Below are 21,899 nucleotides of genomic sequence, written 5' to 3'. Positions count from 1 at the left end.
GTAAACGGGACGTCTCGATAGTAGACAAAGCCTCTTGAACATTAAGAAATAAATCTCATTGGCCTTATAATCATAATAATCATTAAAAATTCATTTGAAATTATCTTAATTATCAATGTATTCACAAGGTTGCAAATTTCACCTTTTTTAGAAACAATTCACGTATTAAAACGACTGATTTACACTGGAGCGTGATATAAAGTTTAAGATTCAAATATTCACTTAAATATTAAGAAGAAGCACCTGATTGTCTATCAAAGAAACAAAAAGAATTTAGTCTAACAAAACAAAATATATTCGGTAAGGCATGTGCATAGAAATGTTTGTGTATTCATACCAAGGTTTTAATCATATGTCAAATTGTTTTGTGGTGCCGTATCGAAATTTACATCGCCCATTCCTCTTGCAAATGTGTCCGTAAATGCACAAATTATCTAGATATACAAGTGGCAGAAAAACTAACACATGAGTGGCTTTGTACCTATATTAACACAAATTCACCAACGCAATTTGCCCAGGTTAAGAGACAGTAATTGTTTTTGAGAAAGTAACTTTCTCCTACTCAATTACAATTTCTATAGATTGTGTCTATGCTTGACCTATCAGGCAAATTGACGTTGTCAACATCAAAATATCACTGTTTTTTCTTCTTATTATTTCAAGTGTAAAAATGAAACACATAAACATAAAAAAAGTGTCCATGTATCTTTTGAACGTGCTCTTACTTGCATATTTGTTGTGTCTGGGTATAAACAACTGTTTTTTGCATTAAACGAAAGCCAAAGCCTAAAATGTTAATTGGTTAAAAATACATTTCCATTTGCTATTGTCACGGTAATACAATATTGGTTATTTATTAAATTATTTAAAAATCGAAGGGTAAACAAATGTGGATATTCGTTGCACAATATTGTTTTTTGGTTATTTCCCCTATGCGTGTCTAATTTATTTTTTTGTAAATAATTGCATGCATAATCTCCCACAGATTATATGTCTTGTACTTTAATGTTCGCAACAAATTAGCAATGTTTTAAATATTCATGTACATGTATATTATCTGATTATAATCATTAGTGTTCGCCAATTTTTTAAGCCAATCACCGACGAGGGTTTTCAAATTTTCAGGTTTCAAATCTTAATAGAACAGATTTTATATAAAACTGGACGTTTTTATATTATAAAACGCAAGTGGGCGGAGCACTAAGCCGGTTAGAGTGCATATTGGATTTCTTCGTAAATAAGAAAAGCTACAGTCGCTTCGCAAGCTCCGCTCCTTTTTAGCTTTCTTATTTACGAAGAACACCCAATATGCACTCTAACCTATACATAATTCATTTTTTTCTTCTGAAATTATCTTCATGGTCTTTGTAATTTAGAAAGAACAGGTATTAATATCTTTTATTTTCGATATACATTTGATAATGTTTCGTATATGTTGATTTTAGAAAAACTAATTTTTGTTGACAATAAACATACATGTATTTGAATATATTTCATACATGTTTTTGTATGTATTTTATAAAATAGAAGTAACGACTTATTATTACAGAAGATGTTTAAAATATGATGAGAATGAGATGAAAAAAAATCAGTTTTGTATTAAAAATTGACAGTACACATTTCTTAATAATAATAGTATAACACAAGTTTTAAAACGATCATATAGAAGGTATTAAAAAGTTACAACTAAATATTTAGTTACAATTAAAAAAAAGCTACAAGTTTTACGGTTCGGCAATAGCGGCAAAATACAAAGGCGAAATAGATTATCTGATCAAGTAAACGTGTCTTTCCACACTCTGTAAAATAAAACAATACAAGGCAGTTATATCATGTTTTTTCATACAAGGTAACAAAGAAACTTGATATTCGTAATTTTCCGGAATGACGCCTTTTAATTGTACGTAATAACTGAACTGTGATAAAGAGATATCATTGATACACATATCTGTTACTTCTGGTTTAGAATTTACGAACATTTTCTTACGTTCGATCGCCATTACACTAAAATGTATTGTAGAGACCTTTACAGGATTATGTTTTTTCTTTTTTTGATAAATATAAAAGTGACATGAAAAACTAATTCTTGAAATGTAAAATTGGTATCATAATTGCATTACGTCCCTTTAAAACGGCACTTTGCCAATTTGACTAAGTAAAACTTTAGATCAATTAATTGAATAAAGATAAATTATGCTTGGTTGGAAGGGATCGGACAATAAAATTATATTTAAAGGAACGGAACAAAACATCAGTTAGTTGCATAATATTGGCATATTTTATAGCATAACATGCAATAAAGAATAAATGATTTAAAATGAATAAATAAATAAATATCACAGGGTGATAAAACTGTGCAGCCGGACCTGGACGCGAACCTTGAACCCTTTGAATATCGTACCTCGGCTCTACCAACTTAGGTATCCAGCCGCTAACTCATGTTACATGGTGAGAAAAATGTGCTCTCTGATCGGGAATCTAACCCCGGAACCTGAAAATACCGTACCGCAGCTTTACCTACTGAGCTATGCGGCCACTGAAACATCTTCACCCCTAAGTATCGAACCGCTTTGAGCCGTGACATAAATAAATAAATAAATAAATAAATAAATAATAAATAAATAAATAAATAAAATAATAAATAAATAAAAAATGAATATAAGATTAAATAATAATTAATACATAGTTAGGAATTCTATGAAATGCTTAAACCTCTGATATCTAACCCTTGTACATCGTAGTATGCAACGAGTTCTCCTACAGTTTACAAATGATACATGTTGAGCGGAACTTACTTTGATTCCGTTTGCAAGTGTCATTTAAATTTTGTATTGTTATAGAACTCACGGTGGCGATTCATTCAAACATTAGGAGTTTAAGACAATAAAGTTTCTGAAAATATGAATTTTATGTGTGAACATTTGGAATGATAACATTGTATATAACAATCCTACAAGTTCCATAATTTATATACAACTTAATAGTATGTGAATTTTGACCCAAAAGCAGAACATGTATCCTTCAGAATATTGAAACAAACGATAATATTAATTTTGTATATTTCTATTATGAAATTTGTTTTATTACAGTTTATGGAAATGAATAGTACGTTTGAAATATTATTTGAAAGTAATTTGAATTATAATCGTACCTGGTTATATAAAATAAGATGTTTTTACATAACAGAATATTACAACGAAATGTTAATTAATCAGTTATTATTTGTCTGTTTTCAAGATGTTTAAAAAACTTTCTTTCTTTGTATTTTCAAAATAAGATAATGCTTAATAGGGTTTTTTTCTTGGGCCAAACAAAATACTATAATATTTAGTTATGGCACTCAAAGATACATACTTAAACAATGTTATAGTTGGCCATACTTTTAAAGATTGAACATTGATACGATTCATCTATTAAGAGGAATGTCAATTTGTTATATTCTAATATTTGGTCTAGAACATGTTACATGTCTACCACGAGAAAAAAACAGTGTTTAATCTATAAAAAAACATGTCACAAAACAAAAAATATTGGAGATTATAGATTGTCTTTTACAAATCGATACTACAAAAGAACCCACATAATATATATTTTCTAACTTAACGAATACATTATGTTTGTTTTTTATGTTTTTGCCAAAGCAAAAGAAAGCATAGTATTCATCTTAAAAAGAGCGTATTTAATTAGTTTATCCAATGTCATACGTAATATCTAAAAAAAAAAAGACAATAACGTTAACCATTGGCTAACGGGCTAACGACTTCCTCAACCATAAAGCGAATATAATAGTGAACAACAGTTATGTTTTAAAACTATATTATATTAAATACAAATCCGATATTGACTTATTTCTATAAGGGCATACATGAGTTTTCTGTGGAACATTGTGATAATTAAATTGTATATGTACATTTGAAATATAAACATTTGGAACATTATTTACAGAAGAGAATTTCAAAAAAACAATCGTTTCTATAACATTGGCTATGAATTAAACTAGAAGATCATAAGGTAACAATTATATTACTGGGTATTTTCTAATAATATTGTTTAATGTTTTAAAGAATTACAAGAACTCACTTATCTGACAATATCGAACTAAGACAGTTGTTATGTAATGACATTTTTTTTCCGAAGCTGTGTTTAAAATATGTTACGAAAGCAAAGGAATATATTATTTAATTTAACACTCATTAACTATAAAATAATGACGTCAATTAAAAAAAATTAGCTTCTTGCTATAGTTTCGACTCTGGCTCAAGTTTAGTATATTTTCATGACACTTAGTCACTAGCTTTTATTGTGTACATGCAACACACAAACACTCAACGTATTAATGTATTGATATGCTTGATAACAGAAAGAGCAACAATATATTACTAGAAATTAAAAACATTATCATTTCATTTACTTACGCTGTAAAAAGTGAAATGTATAGACGTATCATTGTTTTTTTAAATTAGGAGAAGACTTTTGGCTACACTAATGCTTTAATCTTTCATTTTGTAAATATAAACTCGTTGTGGATCTACCTAAATTGCGCTATAATACCCTTGTATTTACTTAAAAAATTAAAATTAATCCAACATTTTATATGGTTTGAAATATTTGTAAAAATAAACATATGCCGACAATAAACAGGTATCATGCAAAATCAAATTTTCCAGACAATGCTTGTTTTTTTTTTTTACTTTAAAATATCAACATCAATATGATTTTGATCACTTTATATTATCAATATAATGCAAACTAACAGTTTGACATCGAAAAAGAGAAATATTTTTAACAAAATACAAACTTAAAAACTTTCCCAATATCCAATTAAAGACGTATTCGGGAGAGGTGCATTTTATTTACAAAGGCAAAGAAAAAAAATTAAACTAGCATACTAAATGCTTAAACTTTGTGTAATTAAAAAGAAAATTGTTTGCAGTAAAATCGTTGAAAATAAGTGGGTCACAACCAATGTATTACAATCACACGGAAATGTAAAACTATCGGAAATGGTACATTGTATTTTAAACAAAACGCAAATGTCTTCAGGTTTTATCATTACTAATCATTCGTTACTAAATTTTTGTCATTGTGTACTAAATCCAATATAAAAACACATTATAAATTGTTATGTAAATAATGACATCAATTCCATTTATACCACTAATATTTTTTACCAAACGTGACTTTGATTAAAATATACTAAGTGTTGATGATAACCGGATTATGGGTTAATATCCTTGATTTCAGACCATTTGTCCCAACCACAGTTGGTTCCAATTCCGTAATGCATTTTGGTTTCCTCAAAGTGCTTACTGAAAGGTCGGTGGTTCAACTCAGTTACCCGCTCATGCCTGAAATGATGCACAATGGAGCACCTGAGCTCTTAAGTCACTTATAAAATCCCATTACCTCAACATGTGATGGTCCTGATTTTTTTTAGAGAATTGTAAAAAGTGGAAAGACATTCAATATACCATTAATTAATCTCAATAAAATAATTTGCTTGTTTAAATAAAAATAGTTAAAGTTGAAACATAGAAGCGTTCGCTGTCTTACGAATACAAACATTTCCGGCGCATGTAATAAATGCAGGTGTTAATATGTTACGCGTATTATTAAGCATGCATCTAGAAACCGAAATTACGTAGACCTCTTACAATAACAATTATGATTAAGTAAAAACGAAGTTTTCTATCTGCTTATGGTATTCATTATTTTGTTCCCATGACAACGGTATTTAATAGTTTTCTTCACAATTGTTTGTTATGATAGATGCTGCAAACGTGTACGTACAACATATTGTTATAGTCCTACTAATTGTTCATTGATATAGGCTACTAAGTTGAATTCAGAGAGTGAAAGTATTCTTTTTATTTATAAAAAAAGAATACAACATCATTCGAGATCATTTGTGTGTGTTGAGGATTAAATAGAGCTTTAGCCCTTGGGTCATAAGGTGGTAGGGGCTTTCTTTATCCCTCATGAACATTTTCATTTAAACCTAAAACTGCCATGTATTTTTTTTTATGTTTTAATTGCTTCGAAATGGTATACAATTTCAAGACTTTGTTTTGGCTACATACATGCACTAACAAAACAACATTGTAACGCAATCCAGTTTGTTCATTACAAGGATTTAAATGAAAAAAATCATCTTACAGTTTAGGTAAAATGCAATTTAAGCATTTAAGTATATCAATATAATTTAATATAATTAACAAAATTTATAATTGACAAAATTGTTAAACTGCTTAGATCACACATCTGACCATTGTATAATATTTATAGGTGTGCATGTTTTGTCGGCTTGAATTTGATATGGTTGTTGTTTTTTTAATAAAAAACACATTGTTATAAATGGTATTTTACAATGACGTTCGTTGGTACTAAAATGAAAAGTAAACTAGTATTATAAATATTAATATCGGTAAAGTGGCATATAAAACATGTATGCCATATTATTGTTATACTTGTTTAAAGTACATCTCAGTGCTGAAAATACCATATGGCAATAATAGATCTAAATTAATTTATTATAAAAAACACTATTTAAAGTTAGTACGTAACATATATGAAGCAAATTTTAAGGTGACTAAGGATGGCAATTATGAAAGAGAACAACTAATATTTGTGCATGGGTTGCACCTTCTCGGCGGGCAGAAAGATGGGAAGCGAAGGCTCGGCGGCCGGCCAAAAAAGAGGCGAGCATTTATATTCGATTGTTTATTATTATGTCAATTTTCTAATTAAATGAAAAACTTTCATTAAATTGTGATAGAAGCATACAGTGATTTAAAACTGTAGTATCATATTGAAAAATACTAACACTGCAATAACAAATGTCGTCTTTGATATTCCTGTTTTAAGAACAATGCTAGTAATGTCTATAAATCATTTGAGATAGCAAGTTAATGTCTTTTCTGTCAACAGTTTAAAGAAAACGAAAACAATAAAGTAACGTAACGGGTAAGGTATTACTCTATGATATCGCATGACAATACACATAAAACACTTGTCAAACGACTCAGTAACCATAACCGGATTAAATGTATTATCAGATTAAAGTGTCTACACATGTACTAGTAATTCAATGCTAAGGATTTCACAAGAAATTAATATTATAATGAATTTTGAACGAGTGCAGAAACGTTTGAATAAATAGAACCATTAATTGCCAAGATAAATATATTAGTAATTTAAATCACTTTTGTTGTGATTCTATCATTTGTCTCTGTTTTAGTTTTACACTCATTTATCAACATGGTTTTACACCGCTCAACATACACATCTAATAGTCTTTTTCCTTCTAAAATAATAATAATCAAATATCTTGACTGTTAGATTGACTATCTAAACACAAATTTACAAAAATGAATTTACGAATGGTTCTTTAAAATGATAGTTTCAATTTTATAAATCTTGATATTTATTCTACTGTCTACTGACTACAAGTTTTTATTTAATTTTACTCATTAAATATGGTGCTATATCAGTCAAATATATTTCTTTTTTTTTTAAATAAATATGAAATATAAAGATGGGAGTGGGCGGAGTCAAAACTTATATTTATTTAAAGGGACTTCTTTCGCCATTTTGTTTGAAAAATCTGATAAATACAAAACTACTTTTGTTGAATTTTGTTTTGAAAACTATCTAAAATGATAGAAAATGGTCTAACTAAGAAAATAAATCCGAACACAAATATCTTTAATTCAGTCATTAACGCTTTACAGACGTTTAAAGAGTTGTTTATGTGACGTCACAATGTAGCGCTAAATATCGCGTGTAAAACAAGACAATGATTATACAATACTGTACAATTGCAGTTGCGTAGCAAACAAGGGAGTTCGTAACCATTTCTTCTTTGATAATGAAATTAGATAAAAAGGTTATTTTTTCGTTTTTCGTGAAATATGGTATTTATTTCATGCTTTCCAGTGTTTTATTGTAATATATCAGATGATTATATTCTGATAAACCACTAGTGAAATTTATAAAATATAATTTTCACTGTAGCCGGACTATATCTGAATGCGGATGAAAAGAAAATCATAACTGAATGGAATAACAGGCAGAAATAAATGCCGTCATACGTAAATTATGCTTCTTTAGGGAAGAAAGTCGATGTCACCATACATTATGTTAAAAATGTAACAAAATTAGAGAAATTTAACAGAACTATATTTCAAAATTGTTGATGTGATGTGATGACGTCACAAAGAAGAATGCGCGACGTTACGCGGCAAAATCGGTAAAAAAATACTTAAAATTACTTAAAACGCATGCAATAAAAAGAAAATTTATATTTGTTTTACATGTAAGATTGAAATATATTTCATTCGTGAACACCAGCTATTATATTTTCACTCGTGGCTACGCCACTCGTGAAATTATTGCATCTGGTGTTCACTCAGTGAAATTATATTTCAATCTTACATGCAAAACAAACAAATATCCTCTATATCTTTCACTCATTACGATAAAATGTCACATATTTGACTCGCCGTCCCGGCTCGTGAAAATATGTGGCATTTTATCATGTTTCGTAAAAATATATTCTATATTTCACTGACACGAAAGATATCCTCTTAATATTATTTGTAGAAAGAAGAGATAATATGTAAGTGTTTGAAATTGGAAAGTGTATGCACAATTAAAAGTTGTACAAATATTTGTACGATCCGTGTCATGTGCGTGAGTTGCAAAACTAGAAACTCATATTGAGATTAGACAACATGAACATTGATGACGGCGTTATGTATCTCTTTCTTGAAAGGACTGGATACAACTTTCATTTTGGTTTACGATTCGTTCAATGCGAGGACACTGACTTATAGCAAATTAATATGCACCTCCTTTCTCACAGTTACAGACGTTTTGAAGGCTTATAACTTATGATACCCTTTCAAAATTTCTTTTTGGTAGTTACCACTGTTTTCATACTGAAGACTCTAATATTACAGCCGTATGTGAACTTCATCGGATGCTTTAAATTTAACATTTTACCATTTCTATCTTTTATGTTTAATTCTGCTCAATCTGATGCTAACTGCGTAGTCAGTAGCTAATCTATTCTAAATGAACCGAATCTGGAGCATTTTTAATGTTTGCATTTTCGTTTATAATTTTCCGTATTTAAACATTCTATTGACATATCTCAGACATTTTTTTATCCTAAATAGAACTTTTGATCAAAAAGCTCTTTACTGTAACTTTTAACGTCGATTTACAACCAATAAACATATGTATATAAGCACATATTATAGCAGACGATTCATTTACAATTTGTTGATTTCACGGGACTTTCATTTACTGAAATAGCATTTTCTTTACACTGTGTATTAATGAATTGAATTAGATGCCCGATTTGTAAATGCATATTCATTGAAAATGATGAGTTGAGGGTGGATATGAAAAGTATATAATACTAATTTGAAACAGTTTACGCTACTTTTAATTTATTTATCCATGTTTATTATTGAAATTATTATTATTTATTTATTATTATTATTATTATTATTATTTATTTATATTTTAAATCTAATATAGTTAAAATACATGAAATAAGATCGTAACTTTTTCATACAATCAAATCATTTGGCAGAAATCGATAAATAAATAAATCGAAATGCAAATGTGTCTGTTATTGTTTGAAATATATATTGTATTCACTCACTGTTTAAAATATTACAAAACTATTAATACAAACAATTATGTATGCAAAACAAGGCTCTATTTTCAGTCTCGTGTATTTTCAATATACGAACATAATAAGGCAATTTAAAGAAAATGAAACAATAACATGATAGATAATTTGATCAAAGGAAGTATTGAATTATGTTCAATGACAAATATTTCGGACAGCATGCTTGACATGTTAAATCACGTTTCTTTTCTTAAGAAACTCTGATCACATACCAGTTTGTTTTAACAAAATCGATAGATTTAATAATTAACCTTGTGAAATCACCATTTGAATGATTTTAAAAGGCCAAACAGAAACATAATATTCGTCTTTAAATAATTTTACCTGTAATTCATTCGTGCGTAATATCTATAGATATACCATTTGCTATTGTTTTGTTTTAAGGTATTAGTAGTTGAATTTTCATTGGCTAATAGGTAAGCGGCTTCTTCAACCGAAACGTGATTATAATAACGTTGAAACTTTTGATTCCAAGTGTTTAAATTAAAGCAAGCGAGGCAATACATTGTACTAATTGTTTTGGACAATATTGTTTTCTGTATATTTTTTGTGATCAAATGTGCTACTGTGATTCCATTAAACAGGGGACATGAAAACACAGTAAAGATGAACCTTTTGCACAATTTCAATACCATTTGATTAAAAACACCATAAATGGATTAAAGAAGACACTTTACCGTAAGTTATACATTCTAATGCATCTAACATTTAATTTTCTATATCAGTTTTCTGATGTATTCTGTATTTTCACCTTCTTAGCAGACATCATCGATGTCTTGAATGGCATGTTGTTTTGTTTGGTTTTCTTTTCAAACATATTTTGTGATTTTTTCTCTATTCAATTGTCACACCTTGTTTGTGTCGCGTGGAGGCCTTTTTCTGGACGTAATTTTAAATTATAAATTATATCTCGAAGATCGTTCAGCACAACATTATCGTTGTTTTAGTGTGTTTTGTTTGTTCGTTTTGTATTTTGGTGGTGCAGGTATTCCTCCATGGATACTGTAGATAATTCGTAGGATATGCTGCCTGTTTGAAAGTTGTCCTTTGAAGGCTTACCTGTAATATGGAGGCATAATAATCTATTTTAATCCCATTTCAAAATTCCATTTTTTTTCTTTTTGCCAAGTGCTGTTATGGCAAATCATATTTAGTTGAAATGAAATTAATTGAACGATCAGATTGCAGGTTCCATTGTAACCGCCACATCTAAAAATAATTATACAGTTAATACTAAAATATTGAGTTCTGCCTAAGCCGGTGCAAGTGGGCACAAATAGAAGCATGCACTTACCAGTTCATGAACAGGCCAAAATCAAACTGAGCGGCAAATCTATTAATTTTGTTGTGTTTTTTAATTATTTTTTTTTGCTTACTTTACGGATCCATTATTCTCTATTGAATACTTTTTTTCCATTATATCCAAGTTGATACGGTCAAAGTATGATTGGGTTCTATAACGTTTCTCTTATTCACAAATAAATATCGACAATTAAGTGAAAACCAATGCTACAAGTCAGGTTATAACCACTTATTAAATAACATTTCAATGTCATTGCTCAAAACGATTACAATGAAACGACAAAAATATTATTTAACACTATTGCTAGCAAAATTCTATGTTATTTTTTTGTAAATAGACTTACTTTTTTATTCCTCTGAAATGCGTCACTTTTGTCAATGGGCTGTCAATGGACTGTCAATGGACTGTCAATGCCTGTTTGTTATTTATTGATATAAGAAAAAAGTATATTGATAGACGCTTTTGGATAAGACCTAGTATGCGAAAATTGGTTGAACTTGTAAATTCAGAAAATAAGAACACTCTTCGAAACCTTGGAATATATATCTATAATGCCTTTAATATTCGAAATTCGGTTCTATATACCAATTAAAAGTTTTCAAATAAATTATTAAATAGATATTGATATTTTAGATGTATAGTCATAAGTAAAATAGATATGTAATATATATTGTATTGTAATAAGCATCTTAATAAGAAATGTATTGATATTCGCATAAGTATATATCTCAAACACATGTCTAACATATGTTATATAATTATGTATATTTGCATGTCATACTATCGGTCTTACAGTTTCGTTTCGGTAAGACTGATTAAATATGGGATTATTAGCATAATAGGAATCTATATATAATATAATCTATGTATCTTGGCTCAATAGTGAGGTAAGATATGTAGATAAACTAATTTAGTTTAATGATTTATGTAATGTAGTGAATATTAATTATGTTTGTTGTGACACTACTTCATAGATTAACATCATGGTAAATTATATTAATTTTGGGTAGCTAAACATTTCTAGAACAGAACATTTAATTCATGCAATCATTGTAACAGATAAGAAGTACGTGAGTGTAAGACAAACATAAATTAATATTTGTATTGTTCTACGTTCTAACGAATAAGTTGTTATTATGACCTTCTCCTGTAAAGTCATAATTATACTGTGATAATGTTTTTATTTTAACATATGCACTGTTCGTTATCTTGTAAATATGATGTATTATGTCATCATGGGCTTATAAGCCTTTTTGATTGAAATAAAATGTCTGTCTGTCCTGTTTGGATGTTGTTGTTTTTTGTTTACAATTCAGACACATTGAGCCCTCATAACATGAAAGGATTATCAAATATTCATATCAATATGTTTTTATGTGTAAAAAATAAAACTATTAAAATTAAGCGATTTTAGAACACTTTGCTATATCTTAATTTATTTATTTTAATCCGTAAACATTAAGCCTGGTAATTAATATTAAATAGACAAATTATCATTTTTGAATAGTATTGTGGTGCATAAAAGAAACCCGATTATAAAATTGTGTTTTCCTCACAAATGGGAAATGCATGTTAAGCCACAAGCTTTGAGATCAGGTTGTCTGCATGTGTACCGTGTGACCTTCTGGGCCGTACAGGAGGAATTCTATTGATCATTTTGTGACAAAAGTACTAACATATTCAAGAAAGGTTTAATATAGTATAACATTTTTCATCACAGCAAGGTTAAAGCAGGTTCTCGAGGAATATATTCGCGTTAACACGTAGGTTATTTACCTATGGCTTTGGTTTGAGCGTTACTTAGGTAATTATCATTTTTTGAAAAGTACTAGTTGGTATAGAGACAAATACAGCCATATATACATTTCCTCACAATTTAGCAGAAAAGTAAGCATGTAGAAAATGTATACTGAAAGCACTTTTGACATTATTCTTGATTTTATTAAACCTCTAAATTTGATGAAATTGAATATTATCGCTGATGTATTATCTAAATATCAACACGAGAGAGAAATGTTCGCGAGACGCAATGATACTTGCATTATAACCATACTGTATAGATATAAACCGTTTCACAAAACTCTTTCGAATTTATTTTATTCCCTCATGGGTTGTGTCCCTTTATTCGGCTGCTAAGCAGCCAGGCAAGTCTTTTAACACTTTGAATAAGACACATGATTTGCTGCAGAACGACACAATTAACTTTGCGAGTCTTCAATGAAAACAAAAGTGCATGTATATAAAAAAATCATTAGCTTTACACTTCAGGACTAATTTAAGATTTCTTGCTTTGCAGAAAAAAAATTTATTAACATTTTCTTCAAATGGAAAGAGAATGTTTTCTTATATCCATATACATATAATGACTGTGCAACTGTAGTTTACCGAGATTTGATAGCATGGAACCAGGCTATAATTAAATCATGCGTAAACATGTTTCATTTATAAATATAAAGGGGAATTGTTTTAATTTAGTTAATCTATGAGCACCCCGAGATTGGTCTAATTTAGACCCCATGTTATACTTTGTGAAAACTTGTTTAAGGTCTAATAGACAATTATTCATGCTAAATATCTTAGTTTTAGCCTTAATTGTTGTGAAGAAGAACAATGATTTTAGTTTGTTTACTATATACATCTAAGCAAAAACGCATGACCCCCGATATACTTCAAATTTGACAAGGTGGTTCCAGAAATTAGGTCGTTTTAAAAATGTATGACGACGTACGGACGCATATAAAAAGCAAAAAAGTAATGTAATTATATAGAGTTACAACGAAACGTTTGATAACAATAAAGAGAAACAAAAAAAGCTTAACGATCGGATAATAGTGATCAAATACAAAGGGTAAAATAAAATATCTTGTCAAGCTGACCGGTGTTGAATGGATAAATTAAACATTAAAATAACTTCGTCTATCTATGCAATGTATTCACTGTCAAAATGAAGTCAAGCGGTTATGATTTTTAAATTTGATACAAGGCAAAGAAGAAACTTAATATTCGTAATAATCAATAGTGACACGTTTATATAATTACTTTTACGGTATATCTATAAAAGGCCATTTTTACTAAACCTTGTAATAATTGAACTATAATAAAGAGGCAATCTTGGTCCATTTTTGCAAAGTAACTACTGTTACAGTACTAGAATTTACGTTATATATGTACTTAAATAGCTTTGAAGCGGAAGTACTTAAGAGACAAACATACGATTCTGCACATTCTATTTACATATAAAATTGGCGTAATAATTGTGTTAGGTCCTTTCATATCGACATTATCTTTACAATAAAAACTCATGAACTAAATTCAAGAGCAAAGTCATTGATATGATACATGTGAATAATATAATTATTTCGATTTCGATTACAACTTTAATAATTAATAAAAAATAACTTCAAGGAAGGCAAATGACGATTTGATCATGGTGGCCATTAAATAGCATTAAAGTGCACTTTTTTTCAAGTTGGAAGTAAGTTATAAGCTAGGTTCTTTTCTACCAAAGCTACACGTTATATATATAAATAAAAAAACTTGTAGTTTTTTTCACGCCAAACACATCAACCCTGTACATTGTTACTTTCCACCGATTTAACCTTTCAAAAAATTTTAAAATTTTAGTGCCCCCTTAGCAAACAAAATTGTGTTTAAAGGGTTAATTCTTTTTAATTTTGAAAATAAATTTTTTAAAATAAGCAAAATTTTCCTATACCCTAGTCGCAAAAATCAGGGGAACAAAAGTGAAAAAAGAAAAATTGAATTTGGGGAAGACTGTTTGACTGTTAAAAAGTTCTTACCACCACTACTCCAACTATATGTCTCCTACAAAATATGGACTTATAGCACTATTAGTATTTACAGACCGTTGATCTGGTGGCTTCTTAGACAATGTAGGGATCACCTATTATAATTTGAGCCCTATTTTTATAGGCCAAAGCTGAATTGTTATAAACGATGCACACAACTTAATACTACCTCAAAGATTCACAGGGTTTTCACAATCCTATTAAAGCTGTGTTTTAGCTTGCTCTGGTGGTATCCGGAACGAGAGTCAGATATTTATACTTTTACTCATTACTCACTTTTACTTATTATAATACAAAAAACATAATGATGTATATATTTGCCCTTTAATGTATAGTAAAATGGTTCCATGTTATTACCATTTCACTACTGACATTTCGTAACATTCCATACAAACCGATAAATAACAACATTCATTTCTAAAGGCACAAAGCACTAGCCCCAGCTTTGACCAACCTAAATTCCAGGTCCTTATGAAATCATGGCATGATACGCTCATAGTCTAATCCTCCAAAGTGGCATTCTAAAATCTCTCAATTACAGACCTAAAATCAAAAGTATTGTATTCTAAGGAATCTCCGAGACAATAAGCCCTAATATTTCCACAAATCACTGGTTTACATTCCCTAAACTAGTTTTTAAAAGCTTTCATCTTTAACCACAACAGTATTAAGGCCTAAAACAACATATGACATAACTTTAAAAACGTCTTATAACGAGAACGCATCGCCTCCAAATGTTTCAGAACTTGACAAATTCTGCTATATTTTCACATAACAAAATAGCACCCAATGCATTATAGTGAAGTAAAGTAACTATGAAACCATATTTCTTTCTTCAGTATCAAATTTATACAGGAGACACTGTCATATGTTTTAATTTTAATTTTACCTAACATAAATGATAATCATGTTTTGCAAAAGAATAATTAATATGACCTCTCTGACCATGTTTCTAGGGGGCAAATTTTATTTAATAAATAATGTGTTATGTTATAACTTTATTGTTCATATAAATTAAATTAAATAGGATATTGAATACTCATTTGATTAAGACAAGCATAATTAAGTAATTAGAGAGAAAAGAGATACCTTATTAAAAACCTGAAACTATTGAATTTGAGAAACAGTGTGCATGGGATTTGGGTCCAAACCCTACTTGCAGTTAATGTTATTTGCTGTGCTTATTCTCTAAAACAATAGAAACTTAAGATACGACTTGTACTATGAAATGTCCCTTGCATTCACAATTTCTTAAAATCCGGCCTGACTTAACCGTTGAATTTTATATTATAATCATACAATGTATTATTTATATGAGATATCATTTATTAAAATAACAGTGTGTCGAAACGAATGATACGTGTTACATGTGTTTCATTTCATATATCTTTTATGTATTTTTATGTAACACTACATGGAAAGGACTTATTATTATATTATTATTGATTTGATATATAAGAGATATATCAAGATAATTCATTTTATTCGATATGTTTTTTTTTCAAAGATGTGATAATGCTTGACAGAAATTAACAATGTCATAGCATTAACTCATACATTGGCACGATTTACCCTCTTAAAATGTATGGTCATTTATAGAATTTTCAAAATGTAGATAGAACATGATAGATGCATATCACGTAAGAAAAAAAATCGTTACGTGTATATAAAATGTCCAAAGAGTGCAACGTAAAGAAAATAAAACAATGTCTGATATTAAAGCCACTGGTCTCCAGATGAAAAAAAGGAAAAATGAAATAAAATTTTAAGTAAACATAAAATATTTTTGTTGGGTTTATTATTTAAATGAACTATTACAAATATACATCTTAAGTTAAGAAAGAATGTTCATAAAAGCATCAATATATCGTGTTTTTCTTTGCATAATATTCTTAGTTACTATCGATGTAGCCAATATAAATAGGAGAACAATAATCCAGTTAACATAGTCACCTGTCACAACATGTACAGTAGTCCAAAACAATCCCGGTATCCAGTATGCCGGGGTCGTATCATCGTATCATTTTTGCTTCATTGAATAGGCCCTTAGAATAGTTTAAATCAATAAATTGGTCATCATACATGTATCTATGATATAATTAATAAATTATAGTTTTAGTGACAACGTTAATACAAGTATCAAAACAAAAGTAGTCATTCGTTTCTTTCTATGTTTGATACAATCCCGGATTTCGTGCGTTCCGGATCACAGTTCGTGACATTGTCTTGTACAACTACATTAGTACGATAAAAAGAATTCCGTGGTATAATAAAAGAAGGTTTTACCGTCTGTGGAAAAAAGAACTATTAGATTTTAGAGCAATTATATCAAAATATGAACAATTTGAAGTGCCATTTCGATTTCTTTCAACTATATAATGTTTTGAATAGAGATTTGAATATAAGTAAGACGGCAGTTTTTCTACCTTCTGGAGGCCTGCTGCTTTAAAATTACTACAATGACCATGCATATCACTTTGTCGTTACATCTATACAAGTTTTTTTTCTGTTTTCTGTTTTTTTTCTTTAAATAGATTTATCTCATAAATCTAAAAAGAGAACGCAACGGCTATATACGATCAATCAAGCGCACGCAAAGTGATTTTGGACACAGCAAAGCGTTACATGTCATTTGTATTAAATGACTTTATTTCTTAATTACCCATTGGCATTCGTAATGTTTTCAAACAGTTAGTAAAGTATTGTCTAAAATATTTGGCGTTGCATTTTTATTGAATAACGCGCAAGCGGTTTTTTTAACCGTAAAGCGAACATTAAAGTGACTTTTATGCTTTACGATCTGTTATATTCAAAATCAATGAAGTAATTAAATTGAACTTTTGTTGTTCAGGGACTCCACTGAGGTTTTTTGACATGATGGGACTGAAAATATTTTTCCAGATAAATGTTACATTTGATGTAGATTTAGACCACTAATCTTTGTGCAAAATTTCAGATCATTCGCACAATTCGTTTTTTAAGAAACACTATTCAAATTGTAAAAAATGACCAAAAATGAAAAGCGTTTAAACGCTTTTCACTCAAATCGGGCCAAGAAAAGCATAAAAATACGACTTTCGATTTATTTGAAAGTATATTTCTTAACTATCTTTGCATATATTTCTGTTTAAATTACCCCGGCTTATTTATGTTAGAAATTCAAATGTTGTTTTTAGGCGTTTAAACCTCAGTGGAGCCCTTTTAAGACAAGACTGAGTTATCTGTGGTAATTGTGATAATTTGAAACATGATCATGGATCACGATGTAAAAAAAGAAAGATTTGTTTCTTAAACACTGACAATTGATTGAAGCTACTATCCCAAAGATTGCAGTTTTTTCGAATTTTATATTAAATAACATCAACAGAAAAAAATCACCACAGGCTTGTATATTTAAAAGGAACTAGGTGATTAATACATGTCTTGTCTACAAACAACATCTAAATATAGTTTTGCAATGTTTATAATGCTGTAATTTTCAACCGTTGCAACGTTTTATTTTGTAAATATAGACTTAAATTATAAACAAATCCGTTAACTGGTTGCAAGCAGATCCGTTGATTGTTGTAAGAAAAGTTTTTCTTGGTAGGTTTGTTCTTATTCTGCAATCGACTTTATCATAGAAAATTATGTCTATAAAAAAGAGAAAAGGAAGAAAATATCTCGTTTCATGTTAACGGAAGTGATAGTAGGGGTGTTTATATCTGTGTCAACAAAAACAAAACAACCGTAAGGTCATTATTATCTCTTGGAAACTGAATATTTGACTTGTATGTAAATTCAATATATGTCAGCAATATGTTGATGTTTTTAGACCTGTTTTGTGTGGGAGAGTAGCTTTAAAGAAGGGCCTGGTACGGATTATATACACAAATAACAAATGAACTTTCAGATTTCGAACCACTTGATACTAAACAAAAATGATAATAGGATCCAATCTTATCACGTAAGCCTCATTTTCATTCAAGGGTACAAAGGAAAACATCAAATGTATATTGCATCAAATATAACCTTTCTATTTTCAGTGTCCAAAAGTGATTCTCTTGGACTCTTGAAAACATATCAGCCAAACGATCTTGCAGCTGTGTGCTCTCAATTTGAATTCAGTACTGTACTCAACAATCTGAAATATTCTCATAATTTAATGAAGATCCACAATAACTTATCGTATTTGTTAATATTGAATTGATACAATTTACACAGTATGAAATATACCCGATCAATTATAAGTTTCCGAACTTTTTACCTTTGATATATTTTAAACATAAATTATTTACATTCATATACTCCAGCATCATAGTACTTAAGTCATATCAAAATACGATAATGTACTAGCAGATAGTTTTGAATCTTGCACAAGCTAATAATATTATCATAAATAATTTATATTACATATATCTTTAATTGTGTTGAATTTCTTGTAAAGAAAAATGTCACAGATACAAATGTCTTGCTTGTACTTCGTTGATCTTCAAAATGTGTAGAATGATCTTGACTATGTTAACAGTATTTTGTTTGTTTCTTTAAATTTAAAAGCAATTCTTGTTTTCTCCACAGTTACTGTGACTTGTTAATTGTTCGGTCATTCCACGAATGGAAGAGTGAAAGTGGAAAGTCGATCTATTTGCGAATTGAAAATGATAAATAGAAAAAGGCAAATTTGAAGTTAAAACATAGAAGTTGCGAATTTGCTGTCTTGGAATAGAGCACATAAAATTCCTTGTCAGTGTTCGACAATATGTGTAATAGTAACGACGTTGATCATAATTATGTAATGCATAACTGTAAACAAATAAAAAAGAGCAAATATTTTACAACTTACTAGTTCAATTCTTTGACATAATCGCCTCCTACAGAAATACAAGGTTTCAGATGGATAATTTAATTTCTCAATGCTTAAACATAACCCCCTTAGGTATACCTTTTTCAATAACTAATGGCCGATCAAATCCATATGGAAGAGAAAAAAATAATCATGGCGCTTATTCTAATATGAAGAACAGTTACTCGTTTTGTTCTGTTTTTTTTTTAATTAAATAAATAAGCAATAAATTAAGTAAACAGTTTGTGTGTAGGAGCGTTGTCGGGTATCCATCTAGCAGTTTTTCGGCCTTCCAAGTGATTCTTCAGAATCATATGAGTTGACAGTGATATTCCTGTTATATAAGCTATATGAGTAAGTGATAGCGTGGCAACATATGAATGATATGCCAATTACCGTGAAACATTTTCGTGCCCTTTTTTATGTTTTAATCTACTGCGAACAAATGCATAAGTTAGTTCATTGTTGCCATAAATGTTACAAAAATCATACAAAAACATATACATGTAGCAGAGTTCTTTGCTAGTTCTGCTTAAGCTTTATAAAGCCCGTATTTCAAAACTTTAAACTAGACGTTGGAGGGCCATATTTTAGAAGAAGTTAAACGTATAAGGACTCTTTAGATATGAATTAAATTTCCTAATCGGTTGTTTACACGTATTTTTTGGTATCAAATGCTTTGAACATAGTATAGTTTAATAAATTCAAATATCACGAGCTTAATTAGAAAATATAATGCATTAATATATAACATATCGACCCACTCTCGTAAGATTAAATTCATTTGTTACCATGCTATTATAATTAGCATGAATCTTGAAGTAAAATATTTCAGACAAGGATTATGTTGATCTAATACATATAATTATTAGCTTGAACCTCAACACTGTATGAGCTGCGTCATGACAAAACCAGCATAATGGGATTGCGACGAGCATGGATCCAGACCAGCCTGTGCGTCTGCGCAGTCTGATCAATATCCATGATGTTCGCTATCAGTTTCTCTACTTATTTTAGGGTTTGTAAGCGAACAGCATGGATCCTGATCAGACTGCACGGATGCGCAGGCTGGTCTGGATCCATGCTGGTTGCAAACGCACTATGTTGGTTTTGTCGTGACGCGGCTTATATTTTAATTGCATAAAAATTAATTTGCTTATGTTCTTGTGATTTTTGTTATTACAAAAGTATTAAAGCAATTACTGCATCACAATTATTTTATATTTAACTAGCTAAAAATGTTGACGTGCAATTTTTCGGTATAACTTAACATAATGTTCATCTATATATGCGGCTATGGGTTATATATTTTTTTATATTGTAGAAATATAGTTCTATAATTATTAATACCCGCTGTATCTTTTTGATCTATATCTATTAGTTAATTACTTTACATTCACGTTTTTGCGCCAATTTGTCACGTTGACGTCCTATCGGACGTGTCGTCAAATGCTTTGTACGTTATTCTGATGAAGACAACAGTCAAAACTAGAAAAGATTAAAGAAACATGTGTTGTTCTGGTGTATTTTAACTGCTATGGGTTAAAGATTTGTTATGAATGTGTCGATTAAAAAGCAACACATTTAACTTCTTCATATATGTAATAAACAAGTTTCTTCATTATAACATAAATTAAAAGAAAATAAATGAAATATAAGATTATAATTAAGCTAAAAGTACACATGAACAATTTATGTATAGATTCATAAAAAAGGACAAAATTGTTAAAATTATCAGATTGACATATCTTTGACCTTTGTTTGACATATGTCGGTTTGAATGTATTGTCGGCTGAACCATCAAACAAAGAAACATTAGTTACGGTAATTATATTGAAAAACAAACTATCCGATTCCAATTTAAATTGCATTGTACAATGTCCTTTGTTTGAAGTCTTAGGATTGTAAACATAAATGAATATCATTATCAGTTTAGTGTCATCTGAGTCACTGGTGTCAGGTTATTGTTTGATTTATTCAATGTATCGACTAGTGTTGAACACGCCATATGCCATGATTAGATTTCAATTTAATATAGAAAAATTAATTTAAGTGTATAAGTAGCATAAATGAAACAATCATTTATATGTAAACGGTTTGTTAATTAAAATAAAGGACATAAAACAATGTTTGAATTTAACTGTTTTATTACTACAAGAAATAAGAGCAATGTACATGCAAAAACAATTAAATGGAATAAAGTCTGTCTCATAACTGTCTTAAGGTCAGCCTGTCTGTCCTAGTCCGTGGACACTTAAATCA

At 29.4% G+C, this 21,899-nt stretch overlaps 1 protein-coding gene across 1 annotated transcript in view; it reads left to right on the top strand.

The window, feature by feature from the left end:
* Nucleotides 1-10,189: 10,189 nt before the first annotated feature.
* The window catches only part of LOC132754269 (uncharacterized), an 88,003-nt gene continuing 76,293 nt past the window's right edge, over nucleotides 10,190-21,899 (top strand). The window contains exon 1 of the mRNA XM_060744885.1: nucleotides 10,190-10,381. The gene's annotated coding sequence lies outside the window, so the exon portion shown is untranslated. The remainder of the gene's footprint in view (nucleotides 10,382-21,899) is intronic.

The sequence above is a fragment of the Ruditapes philippinarum genome, unplaced genomic scaffold (genome assembly GCF_026571515.1).
Source record: "Ruditapes philippinarum isolate M1 unplaced genomic scaffold, ASM2657151v2 ctg2880_1_1_1_1, whole genome shotgun sequence".
Classification (NCBI taxonomy): Eukaryota; Metazoa; Mollusca; class Bivalvia; order Venerida; family Veneridae; genus Ruditapes; species Ruditapes philippinarum.
The sequence above is the reverse complement of the archived record's forward strand: the minus strand, read 5'-3'. Positions and strand labels throughout refer to the sequence as shown.